Source organism: Dama dama, chromosome 15, assembly GCF_033118175.1.
Source record: "Dama dama isolate Ldn47 chromosome 15, ASM3311817v1, whole genome shotgun sequence".
NCBI classification, from domain to species: Eukaryota; Metazoa; Chordata; class Mammalia; order Artiodactyla; family Cervidae; genus Dama; species Dama dama.
The window spans coordinates 87,863,094-87,877,187 of NC_083695.1; positions in this window are offsets into that span (position 1 = coordinate 87,863,094).

Consider the following 14,094-nt stretch of genomic DNA (forward strand, 5'->3'; position numbering starts at 1 on the left):
TCAAATGAGTCAACTCTTCACATCAGGTGGCCAAAATATTGGAATTTTAGCTTCAGCATCAGTCCTTTCAATGAACACCTTTCAATGAACACCTTTAGGATGGACTGGTTGGATCTCCTTGCAGTCCAAGAGACTCTTAAGAGTCTTTTCCAAGACCACAGTTCAAAAGTATCAATTCTTAGGCGCTCAGCTTTCTTTACGTCCAACTCTCACATCCATACGTGACCACTGGGAAAACCATAGCCTTAGATGGATCTTTGTTGGCAAAGTAATGTCTCTGCTTTTTAATATGCTGTCTCGGTTGGTCATAGCTTTTCTTCCAAGGAGCAAGCAATTTTAGGACTCCTCTAACCCAATTTCCCTCACAAGTTAGCACCATGGGCTATCCATTCCTTCCAATCCCTAAAAAGCAGCTCTGTCATATATTGGGTCAAAAAATCTGTAATCTGGTACATTTTACCTTTTTGCCCCAATTCTGCCTGCAGGGGTCACACAGGTCATCCAACTCCCCTGTGAACCCCAGCACGTTGCACACTCAAGGGCAGCAGCTATGTCCATCCTTAATTCTGTCTTTCATTCTCTGGATTGCATGCTTAGTCACTCAGTCGTGTCTAACTCTTTGTGACCCCATGGCCTGTAGCCTGCCAGGCTCCTCTGTCCATGCGGATTCTCTAGGCAAGAATACTGGAGTGGGTTGCCATGCCCTCCTCCAGGGGCTCTTCCCAACCTAGGGATTGAACCCAGGTCTCCCCCATTGCAGGTGGATTCTTCACCAGCTGAGCTACCAGTGAAGCCCAAGAATACTGGAGTGGGTAGCCTATCCCTTCTCTAGCAGATCTTCCGGACCCAGGGATCGAACCAGGGTCTCCTGCATTGCAGGTGGATTCTTTACCAACTGAGCTATCAGGGAAGCCCCTATAGCTAGGCTAACCAGACACAATTTAAAAAGGAGATGCAGCTTTCCTGGGTGCAGTCTCCTACCCCTTCGCCATCCCGCTCATCCTCTGAATGTGCTTCTGTTTCCAGCCTTAGATGAGAGATTCCTAGTGAACTGAGTTTCTGGTGAAATATTTGGGACTACAACAAATGCCAGAAATGAGTATGGGGTACCCTCTGTGGATGCTGTTTGCCTTAAGTATTAACAACTTTGCACTGAGCATCTATTAATTTTTCTGCTCAGCATCCGCTCCCCATTCACCACTTTTCTCAGGATTACCTCTTCACCCAACTCACATGGAAAGTGGAATGGGCATCCAGGCTGCCTTTTCTAAGAGCTATTTCCTATGTCCTGGCACAGTGAGGGGATCAGGGTCCTGGAACCTCTGAGAGTGGTTAGGGCTTCCACGTCCCTCCTTTCCAAATCCCCTGATGTTCATTGCTGAGGACACCCATGCTTTATTGTAGGCAATTGACTCAGCCTTATGTAAATGACCATGCAAATGCAGTGTCAAGCTCTGCTTTTTAATCTGTTGGCTTTTTAGGTTGGAACCAAGAGATTCTGGGTTAGGGCTGTGGGTCACTTTAATGGAGCAGATTCAAATTGGAGAGCTGCTGGCAGCCAAAAGTTTCCTTCACAAGCAGAGGAAATCCAAGGAGAGAGAGGGGAAGATGAAATGAAACAAGAGGCGAGTGGGAGAGCTCTGATGGAGCAGAGATGAGTGAAGGAGAGTTCCAAGAAGTCCGAGCCCCTGCCTTCCAGCCTCTCCTGAGGACCTGCTGTGCCCTGGACCTTGAAGACCATGAGACACCCCAGATGTATAATGAATCTCCCTTTGTGTGTGAGTTGCGTCCCGTCACTTTCTATTTCTTGCAACCACAAGACTTGATTCATGCAGGCTGGAAGCCAAGCTGATTCTACAGCCGGAAATGGCCATGTGACCCACTGTCAATCACATCTGTTCACTCTTCCTCTCTCTCTGTGGCTTCTGTCCTAGAGTCTTCAAGTGTCCACTGTTGTACTGTGTTTTTATCCTAAGCCTCCCCTATCGCCTCAGAAGTCGGTACAGGAGGACCCTGGAACCAGTGAAACACAGGAGCAGAGGGGAAGCTCCCTGTTAAAAGGCTCAACCTGGACATTGTTAGGGACCCCACTGCGTCTGATCCAGAGAAGAAACTCGGCTTCCAGGTGGGAAACATCTGTCCTTGTAACCGACTTACAGTTACTGAGGCCAGGAGGATGGTGTAGCCTGAGGCTTCAGGAGCTGTGCCGAAGTCTGGGTCGGGCCGGGGTCAGCACTCACATTAGCCACACCCAGTTGCTGGACGAATTGAGTAATCTGAGAAGGAAGTCCGCTCTCCTCCCCTCCTCACCTCTGGTCACACCATGTGTCAGCTTGGAGGCTTTTGGGTTTAGGCTGTGCCAAGGAGTGGCTCTGCATGGGGGAAGGTGGGGCACCTTGGTTTTGGTCCAAACTCAGCCACTCATTAGCTAGGTGAGAGTGGCCAAGGGAACCTTTATTTCTGCGTGTGTGTGTGTGTGTGTGTGTGTGTGTGCGCGCGCGTGCTTGCACTTGTGTGTGCTATCTCATGGAATTTTAAGAGGATAAAATTTTAAAAAATGGATCAGAGAGTTTTTGCCAGGTTATAATAATAATGACAATAATGACTCTCATTTGCTGAAGATAGAAGTGTGTTGATTCTCAGTGTTGGTGAAGATGTGGACAAGAGGGAACCCTCATACACGGTTGATGGGAATGTAAATTGGTGCAGCCACTGTGGAAAGCAGTATGGAGGTCTCTTAAAAAAATGGCAAGTGTAAAAACACCATGGGACCCAGCAATTCCATTCCTGGATATTTATAAAAAAAAAACCAACCCCAAAAGCACTCATTCAAAAAGATACACACACCTCAGTGTTCATAGCAACTTTATTTATAATTGACAAGATATGGAAGCAACCTAAGTGTCCATCGACAGATGAATGGATAAAGAAGCTGTGATATGCATACACGATGGAATACTACTCAGCCAAGAAAAAAGAATGAACTGTTGCCACTTGTAACCACATGGATGGACTTGGAGGGCATGGTGCTAAGTGAAATAAGTCAGACAGAGAAAGACAAATACTGTAAGGTATCACTTAACTGTGGAATCTAAAAAAGAAAACAAATTAGTGAATGTAATAAAAAAGAAACAGACTCACAGATATAGAAAACACATTAGTGGCTACCAGTGGGGAGCAGGGAGGAGGGACAATACAGGTGTAGGAGTTTAAGAGGTCCAACCTACCATATATAAAATAAATGAGCTACAAGGATATATACAACACAAGGAATGTAGCCAATATTTTATAACAACTATAAATAGACTATAACCTTTTAAAAAATTGCAACTCACTATATTGGGTTTCCCTGGTGAGTCAGTGGTAAAGAATCTGCCTGCAATCCAGGAGATGTGGGTTCAATCCCTGGGTCGGGAAGATCCCCGGGAGGAGGAAATGGCAACCCACTCCAGTATTCTTGCCTGGAGAATCCCATGGACAGAGAGTCTGGTGGGTTATAGTCCATGGGGTCAAAGAGTCAGAGACGGCCAAGTGATTTTCACTCTCTCATATAGCACACCTGTAGCTTATATAATATTATATATCAGATATACTTCAATTAAAAAAAAAAAAGAAATGTGTGGACTCTTGTATTTGGTCCTTATGACACCCTGCAGTGTCATCAGCCCTATTTCAGAGGTGAGCAAAGTGAGGGCTTTCTCATTAACCCAGATGCTCAGCTAATAAGAGTAGGAGGTTTATTCCAGATCTCTTCCTGAGACATTCGGCTCTCTTTTTCCAGGAGGCACACGTCACACTGGAAGGCAGCATGATGCTGGCTCACAGGGCTGTGTACCCACACCTCACAGCCGCTCAGAGCCAACGTGGTTTCACAGCTTGGACCACAAAAGGAGACGCGGCTGTTTGAATCGAGTGCTGTCTGCGGCTGCCATACAGCCCTAGGGACAGGCTGGCTCACACCACAGCCGGCAGTTCTTTGTTTGGGGGAAAACTTTGGAGGCCTTTGGGACTGAAAAGGTGAAAGCTCCAACTCGGGGGAAATTGCTGATCCAGAGGGAGAGAAAGGAAGAAGGAGGAAAGAACCGCTTTGTCAAAGAAGACAAGAGGAATTTGGGTCTTTCCCGGAATTTGGGTCTGCCCTGAGACAGAGGTTAACAAGCCCAGAAAAAGCAAGGGCAGAGGACAAAGAGATACAGACCTTGACAGGAAGTCGGTGAGAAATTTCCTGAAGATGCAGAGAGATGAGGGAGGTGTTTCCAACTGAAGCCCTTGCTCTTCTGTAAACCCCCTTCAGTGTCCCCAAACTTAGCTAAAGTTTTGCTGATGAAAACTTAGGTTAATGCTAGGCAGAGAGGACCAAACGGACTATGGGCACTTCTAGAAACTAGAAACTTTGCCAACAAAGGTCTGTATGGCCAAAGCTATGTTTGTTTTTCCAGTAGTCATGTACGGTTGTGAGAGTTGGACCATAAAGAAGGCTGAGTGCCAAAGAATTGACACTGTCAAATTGTGGTGCTGGAGAAGACGCTTGAGAGTCCCTTGGACAGCAAGGAGATCAAACCAGTCAATCCTAAAGGAAATCAACCCTGAATATTCATTGGAAGGACCGATGCTAAGGCAATACTTTGGCTACCTGATATGAAGAGCTGACTCATTGGAAAGACCCTGATGCTGGGAAAGATTGAAGGCAGGAGGAGAAGACGGTGACAGAGGATGAGATAGTTGGATGGCATCGTCCACTCAATGGACATGAGTTTGAATAATCTCCGGGAGATAGTGAAGGGGAGGGAAGCCTGGAATGTGGCAGTCCATGGGGTCGCAAAGAGCCAGGCACAACTTAGCGACTAAACAATAAGAAACTAGGAAAGGAAACGGTTTGTCCTAGAGCCTCTAGAAGGAATGCAGCCCAGCTAAGACCTTGATTTTAGCCTCATGAGACCCATATTGTACTTTTGCCCTCCAGAACCATAAGGTAATAAATTTGTATTGTTTTGAACTACCCAGTTTTCGGTAGTCTGTTACATCAGCAATGAGAAAAAATTTCCCCCTGCCCCTGTGTCTATGTCCCCATCCAGAATATGAGTTTCTGAAGCCTGGACCAGCTTGATTCAGTAGCTATATTTTGAGCACTTTCCCCATTTCTGAGCGCTCATCTGAGATGAATAAAACATCTCTCTGCCCTCAAGAAAAGCACATCTAAAATCTTTGTATTTTTAGAGCTCCCAGCTCCAGACCTGGTAAAAAAGAGAGGAGTAGGAATTAGCTAGTGACTGAGGGTCCCCATCACACAAGGAAAACACAACGATGATGAAGCAACTTTGGTTAGCAAAATTAAAATAGGTGTTCTCAGGACTTCCCTCGGGGTTCAGTGGGTGAGAGTTCGCCAATGCAGGGGACATGGGTTCCATCTCCGGTCCAGGAAGAATCCACATGCCGAGGGGCAACTAAGTCCGTGAGCCACAACTACTGAGCCGATGCTCTAGAGCCCACGAATTGAAGCTTCTGAGCTCTCCTTCTGTACCTGCTGAAGCCCTTGCACCCTAGAGCCTGTGCCTGGCAGCAAGAGAAGCCGCTGCAGTGAGAAGTCTGTGCTCCACAACAAGAATAGCCCCCACTTGCCACGCTCAGCAATCAAGACCCAATGCAGACAAAATAAATAAATAAATAAAATTTAAAATAAAGTCGTTGTTCTCCGCTCTTTAAATGAACAGCAGTGAAGATAAACATTTCTTTAAGCTTAAAGAAGAGGAACCAGAGGGGAGGCTCTGGAGCCCAAGGGTCATGAATGAAGGGAAGACTTGGTGAGAGGCAGGAGGGAGGGATAAGGTGGGGACAGTGAGGCCACAGCTCTGGGAGTTTCTGGGAAACTGCTCTGAGCCTACCTGCCTCTGATTCACAATCATTTAATCCCTGCCTTTGCGCTGCCAACTGAACAAATTAGCCACCTTCCTGGAGGTTAAAATGGCCTTTATCCTTAGACCTCAGCCTTCACCTCTGAAAAGAATAGTGAGGAACAAGTACCGGGAACTATTCACATTACTGTTCCTTACATTTGGGTGCGGGTCAGTCCCAGGGCATTGCTGATGGGCATCCTGCCAGGGGTGGGGAGGGCCCTTTGTTAAATGTGCAGTCTCAAAGGTCACCTGTATCAGAATCACCTGAGCAACCATTAAGATTCCCAACCCCTTCCCAGACCCCTTGATTGCGATGGTACCTAAGATTTGAGAATAGTGTGCCTTTTCTGTTTATTGGACAGAAAGCTTTCAAAATAGCAACAATGTTAGCACTTTTATGAAGTTAATCAGCATGAAGTTTGGGACCTCAGTACCCCTGGGCTGGACCAATTAATTCTTATGACTGATTATCCTCTTCAATTTCTGTAGATTACGGAACAGTATGGATAAAAGATATCTCCTAATTGCCCTCTATTAACAGTTACTATGTGTAGCAACAGGAAGCGTTTTATGGCATCTCCAGCAGATATCAGTTTCCCTAAATAGACATTTATTATTCTACCTTTTAACTTCTTACGTCACCAGTCGACTACTTCATAGTACAATATCTGACTCTTAGGAGCCTGACGTTTGACAGATAGAGGGTGCTGGACTTTGCCTGAAAAACGTTTGAGAATCAAAGTTATTAATAATAAAGACACTCTTGGGACGTGGTGTTTTCTCATAATCTAAGTGGTCGATAACCTATATGCCAGCAATTTGGTAGTTTTATAACATGCTGGAGCAATGAAAACTAATCTTTCTGGCAGATTATTTTTGTGCCGTGCATTATTGGCATGGTCTAAGCTGTGAGAAAACACTGCAAATGATTAATTGTTGTGTAAAGATGAACACGGGCTTCCCTGGTGGCTCAGTGGTAAAGAACCCTCCGGCAGTGCAGGAGATGCGGGTTCGATCCCTGGGTCGGGAAGATCCCCTGGAGAAGGAAAAAACAACCCACTCCAGTATTCTTGCCTGAGAAATCCCGTGGATAGAGGATCCTGGCGGGCTACAGTCCATGGGATCGCAAATAGTCAGGCATGACCTAGTGACTAAACAGCAGCAAAGATGAATACCCTGGGTGATGTTGGATATTAGGCAGGTGTCTCAAGCTCATTTTCATATGAAGGAAACCAGCTTGATCAGCTAGTTTTAGGCACCTCTCCAGGTGAAGGGCATTTAGAACACCAGCCCTGGACTTGAGGTGGAAGATGTGAATTGCTCATGACTCAGTAAATGGGTAACTACACATGGAAGACTCCTTAAAATGATGTTGAAAAGGAAAGGTCAGCATGCAATCCTTAACTCTTCCTAGATCACAAATTTGTGTGGTGCTCAAATCTAGAATTACTCTGTGTTTTAAAAATTACTATTTTGAATATGCTTCTTGGCAGACCAAGTATTGAATACACAAAGCAGATGAAACAGAGGGTATTCACATTATAGCAGAAGGCCTGCAGGACAAGAGAGTTGGAAGAAGGCAGGACTCAGAGGGCAAAGAATACTGGGTTCAAGCTCTGACTCAGCCACTTAGTTATTACTGTTACGCTGCTGGGCAGTTTTCTCCACTTTATTTCAGCTCTAAAATAGGCCAAGAAAACTTACCTTCTAGAATTGTGGTACAGTGTGTTTGGGGACAGTGTGTTTAACATGACAACCGCATGTTGGTCTCAAGAAATGGAGGTGACGGTGGTCATCTTTGTCATTGCCATCATGCTTCCGTCTGACTCCATAGATTTGTGCCTCATGTTCAGGGCTCTATTGATTACATAAAAGTATCCTGCATCCTTACTTTTTGCCAGGAGGGGTATATGAAATGACTTATTCATCTTTAAAATGACCACTTTCCCACCCACAGTTGCCTGGATCTACTGACTTGTAAGTGATAGATTGTGTTAGATTGTGGTTGAACTGAGCTGAATTGTAAGCTTTTGGTCTTGACAGTGGGTGGAGAACGTGGGTTTTTTCACCCTTTAGCAGACCGTAACTAAGTGACTAGACCTGAAAAGAGTCAACAGAGACTATTATGTCCACCTGTTTACCTGTAATTAAGACACAAGGGCTCTGAAATATGCGTGCTCCAGGGTCAGAGCTCCGAGCACTGTGAAGTCTTTGGAACCTGTCTGGATTCCCTTTCTTTTTTTAAAAATCAAAGTCTGCTGGAGACACCTTTGGGGCCTTCTGGTACCAGGCTTGAACTTGATCTTTACAGCAAATTGGGCAGCTAGCGGCTCTTTGTAATCAGAGTGCTCTGTGGTTCCCATAGGAGACTACCAGTTCTTCTGACCATGGGAAGAACAAATGAGGAGGTGGTTAAGCATGCAGGCTGCACAGCAGCTAGGGATTGAAGCCAAGCACTCACTTATTATTAGTGATAACAGGCTGCTTTATCTGACTTTCCCAAGCCTCAGTTTCCTCATCTGTAAAGTGGGTGTGTGGTAACATCGGTACTTGTCTCATAAGCTTTGGGAGGATAAATGCGTTGCTGCGGCACAGTGCGCTGAGCTTAACAAAACTTCTCACTGTCGTTGTCGTCTGGTCTCCCGGAGCCGGGCGGGTGCCCTCCTGCGAGCCAGCTTGACTGCATAGCTTCAATTCACCTCTCTGCTTTCTGCACTTTGGGCCTCCAGCTCATAATAGCTGATTAGATGAGAACATCAACCTCTAAAGCTCAGACTCTTCTGATACGTGGATGAAAGCCCTGAATTCTATATCTAGGAAGAAGCACACATCCCTGTATTTTAAGTGTTCATGGGGCCCTAAAGCCTATAGGTCCATCGGATCAGGTTTTGGAACCCCTGGCTCGAAGGAAATTAATCAGAAAGGAATCATGGAGCACTTCAATGCACCACACGAGCTTTCCAGGTGGCACAATGGTAAAGAATCTGCCTGCCAGTGCAGGAAACGCAGGAGGTGCTGGTTCAGTCCCTGGGTCAGGAAGATCCCCTGGAGGAGGGAATGGCAACCCACTCTAGTATTCTTGCCTGGAGAATTCCATGGACAGGGGAGCCTGGTGGGCTACAGTCCAAGGGGTCACAAAGAATCAGACACAACTGAGCAAGCACACGATGCTTGCCATTTGGCAGGATGCAACATGACATTGGCAGTTAGTACTTTTCACCAATCTGGGATCCATTCAAAAAACACTCATAAAAACACTTCTACTGGTTGATGGCAGAGTTTCTGCCCAGAACAGCAGTTTGAGAATCAGGAATCATCATTTATTCCACAAATATTTAGTGGATGTACTGTGTGAGGTGCAGTACAACAAACAAAGAACACAGGAGCCCCGCCTTCCTGGGGCTTCCAGACAAGAGGAGGCACCATAAACAAGCAAACTGAAATAACTTTCAGTCCCTTTTATCTACTCCTATTCAGTTTTGTTTTAAATATTTATTTATTATTTATATTTATTTTTGGCTGGGTCTTTGTTGCTGTTGCTGGCCAAAATCTTGGCCTTCTCTGCCCACCGAAGTTGAATGAAAAATAGGAGACAGAGTTTGGAGGAAATAGAAAGGTGGCTTTTATTCTCAGCCAGCAGTAGGCTCATGCCCCAAGAACTGTGCCCCCCGCCCCCCATGAGGAGTCTAGGGGCTTATATAAGGCAAGGGCTCAAAGTCAGGAGCCAGTGATGAGGAACAAAGGTGATAAGATCTTGATTTCTTCCTCTTGCATTGTTTCAAAGGCAGTCATAAACTGGTGTCAGTAACCCACTAACTGAGTCTGGCTTTTCGGTCGCTCTGCAGCCTCCTTTCTGATATGCACCTACAAGGGGAAGGGTGTTGTAAGGGTAAATACCAGCTGCTGCTGCTGCTGCTAAGTCGCTTCAGTCATGTCTGACTCTGTGCGACCCCATAGAAGGCAGCCCACCAGGCTCCTCCGTCCCTGGGATTCTCCAGGCAAGAACACTGGAGTGGGTTGCCATTTCCTTCTCCAGTGCATGCATGCTCAGCCGCTTCAGTCGTGTCTGACCCTGTGCGACCCCATGGACAGCAGCCCACCAGGCTCCTCTGTCCACGGAGTTCTCCAGGCAAGAGTACTGGAGTGGGATGCCATTTCCTTCTCCAAAACCCCAGCTATGGGATGTGTTTAGCATAGAATCAAAGCAAACTAGATGCGAAGTATAACTCTTGCAGAGTTAGGGGCAGAAAAGCAAACTTAGTTACAGACATTCAGAGTTAGGAGCAATTAAAATTAAAAAAAAAAAAAAAAAACTAGGAATGTTCAGGCCTGCTCACTGTTCTCTTTATATTCTTTGTTCTCAAGAAAGGGAAAGAGAAAAATTCATTCCTCTTTTTTCCTTTTCTTTGCAACACTATGACATATTTCTTATGAGCTTCCTGATCATTTTGCACTAGAAAAAAAATTTAAGAGCTGTTTTTATTATGACTATGTACATTTATAGTACATATGTACAGTATAGTCAAACAAGGCCAAAGTTTATACAGTAAAAGGGGAAATTCCCCTCATAGATTTATATGCTCACTTTCAAAGCTAAATAATCTCCATATCTTTCTGCTTAGTGAGTCAGGCCTTTAGAGATGTCAGATGCATTTGCGGATATGACTGGTAGCCTGGAGATAATCTTGGCAGAGCAGAAACCATTATGAAATAGTCTGAATCTCACAGTGAGAACATGGGTTCTTGTCTGTTCTCCTGCACTCTTGTTAACTCAAGTCATCTCTGGTGCTAGGTTTTAACATTCCCTAGCTTTGAATCTTTGTTTTAACAATGATAGAGCCAAAATCAAGTTCTGACCCATGTTAACCCAATCTATTTTTTTTTTAAAATATCCAGTGTGTCTTCATATCCCCTGTCTCCAGGAGCTCACAGTTTAGCTCAGGAAATGAGAGATAAACTTACAAGAAATTTGACAATGCCAAGATGGCACATGTGAAATGTCAGGCAGATGTATTCTCAGGTTCCACCAAAGGTGGCAGCTTGAGGTGAGTCTTGGGAGGCGAGTGAGTTTGCAGAAGGAAAGCTGGCTCTTGTAATCAAATGAGAAGAGCTGAAGAAGGGTAAGCTCTGTTACTAGGACATGGTTGGTCGGGAGGAGAAAGTGTGTGTGGAGGCAGGTAGATTCGGTTGGGGGTTGTGGGCGGCCTCGAAAGTCAAACTTGGAAGTCTGTTCTGTAGACGATGGGCATAGAAGGTTCTCAATGTGTCTGGTGGCAGCTGGAAACAGGTCGAAAGCCTAGAGAATTGATTCAAACCCCAAAGAAGATAAAGCCAAGAGGTGAGTATTACAGGTTCTGGATCCAAGAGAAATGGCTGTAGAGATGAAGCCAAGCCTTTTTCTACAGCCGTGAGCGCACCCTGTTCTCCATGTTCAGGGGCACACATGAGACCTGCCATCTCTTACCACATGCCTCCACCCACTCTACGCTTCCCTGGCAGTTCTCGCTTTCTCTTATCTTCATGGCCTTGCACATGCTAATCCTTTTGTCCCGAAAGCCCTTCCCACCCACCCTCCCTACCCACCATCCCCTCCTCTGCTTCCTTACTACCTACATTTTTTTTTTCGTGACTTGGCTGAAGTTTTACCTTGGTGACTAATGCTGTTTCTGTGTGCCAGTCCCTCCAGCAAGAGGCCTCTCCTTGGTGCCCGCAGAGTCTCCTTGGTTACCTTATCACACTGTATTGTTATTATCTGCTTTATAATTCTCCCCATTGTATCAGAAGCTCCTTAAGGGCAGGGACCTTGTATTGTTCATTTTCAAACCCAGCACCTGCCACAGGAGCTGCCATGGAGCTGGCACTCTATAAATTCTTATTGACTGGATCATGCAAGTTAACTACTCACTTTAGTTTTCCTTCCAGGAACCGACTTAAATGAAAGCAAAGTGTTTTTCTCTCCTGGTAGCTCAGACAGTAAAGAATCTCCTGCAATGCGGGAGACCTCGGTTTGATCCCTGGGTCAGGAAGATCCCCCGGAGGAAGGCACGGCAACCCGCTCCAGTGTTCTGGCCTGGAGAAGCCCACGGACAGGGGAACCTGATAGGCAACAGTCCAAACAAAATGTTATAAAGGAAAACTTCAAAGATGTCAGGGTAATGAGACTCTAGAACCACGGATCTCAAGTGGAACCTCAGTGGGCTATGAACTCTTGGGTAAGAGTCGGATAAACATTTAAAATGTATTTTTTTTTTAATAATAAAAGATCTATTTTGTTTGGGGTATTGATCATAGGCTCAGTGAACTAAGCAGGGCGTTTGACGCAAGGTAGTTCTTTCCCCGAAGACTTCCAGGGCTTAGCATGAAATTGGATCAGCGGCAGATGTGGACATGAGTATATAAGAGAATACAGTCCGAGCAACAAGCATTCTGATCAAACAGAGATACGGTGGTAACGGCCAGCCAAGTGAATATCACGTTAACTGTGAAGGCTTTCATAGCATTCTGTTGTAATCTTTAGTGTTGTTTGAGTCTTCCTGTTCTTCAAGTTGCTGACAAAATTCTACATGGGAATCACTGCCCTGGAAAGAGTTTCTGAATGATGACCAGGCCATCGGTCAATAAGTAGCAGGTCTTACAACAGACACCAATATCAATGGACTTCTTGTTCTTTCAGTTTGATGCCGTTTTTTCAAAGCAATGAAAGGTTTAAAGTCAAGGACGGCCTTGCTCTTTTTTTTGGAAATCGTTACCCTTTGACAAGTTTTATAACTGTGCCTTGTATTAGGTTAATAATTAAATTGCCGTTTTCAATAGACACCATTTTTTCAGTCATGCTATTCACTAATTATTTTCAGATTGATAAGATAAAGGACACTGAAAGTCACAGCATGAAAACTTCTGCCTTTACCCGAAATGATTTATCTGAAATTGCATTAATGATTGGCTTTTAGTCAGGGTTTGCTAACTAATAGCTTCCCCTCGACCCACTCCCCCGCCCCCCCCACCTTTTTTAACCACTCTTCTACATTCTTAACAATATTATACCTGCTTGATCTGTGTCTGAGAAAAACCTGTTAAGATCCCCCAGCACGATTGTGGTTTTATTACTTTCACCTTCCAATTGTATCAGTTTTTACTGAATGCGTTTCCAGATTATTTTGGTAGATGCAATCAGGTTTTGGTGGAATGTTTCTTTCATCACTATGCAGCATCCTATCTTATCTGTATCGATTTTACTATAAGTTATGTGATGCTGCTGCGGCTGCTTAGTCACTCAGTCGTGTCTGACTCTGTGCAGCCCTGTGGACTGTAGCCCACCAGCCTCCTCTGTCCACGGAATTCTCCAGGCAAGAGTACCGGAGTGGGTTGCCAGGCCCTCCTCCAGGGGATCCTCCCAACCCAGGGATCGAACCCTGGTCTCCTGCATTACAAGCAGATCCTTTACCACTGAGCCCCCAGGAAAGCCCAAGTTAATATCGTATTTTATTACAAATTCATACCGCTATGCAAACTGTGGTTTAGTATTTCTACAGTGTATCTTTTCTGGGTATTTCTATGTCAGTTTGTTTTAGAAACTGTTTTACATGACTTTTATAGACAGGATATAGCTTCATTTAAAAAAAAAAGAATGGATAGTCTGTTTCTATTGAAGAGTGAACATAACCTATTTACATTTCTTGTGATTTCTCATATATTTAAACTTACTTTAAGCATTTCCTTTTATGACGGGTGATTTCCATCCTTCTTGTTTGCATTCTTTTTTTCCCAGTCCTGCCTTCAATTAGATTGATGAAATAATTTCATATTCCCTTTTCCTCTTTTGCTGATGTGGAAGCTATAAATTCTGCATTTTTAATTTTATTTTTGCCTTTCAATTTCTAAACTTAATACATAATTCTAACTCTTTTTAGAAAAATATAAAGATATGCAGTTTCTACCACCTACCATCTTAATGTAACAGCTATTGACATTTTGATACCTTCTGTTCAAGGTATATTTATTTACTATGTTTTGTAATGTGTCTCCAGGCAGTGGTGTTGTCATAGCTCACTACACCTACATGCAGGTTTACAAATACTTTATTGTGGATGTCTATTGTCTTGAGTGTTTTGCCTTCAAGTCTTTTGATGATAGCTTTCCTTTTGATTCTGGAAACTGCTTCATCCACTAGAGCAGAAATTCCCATGCTCTTAGAGACCCA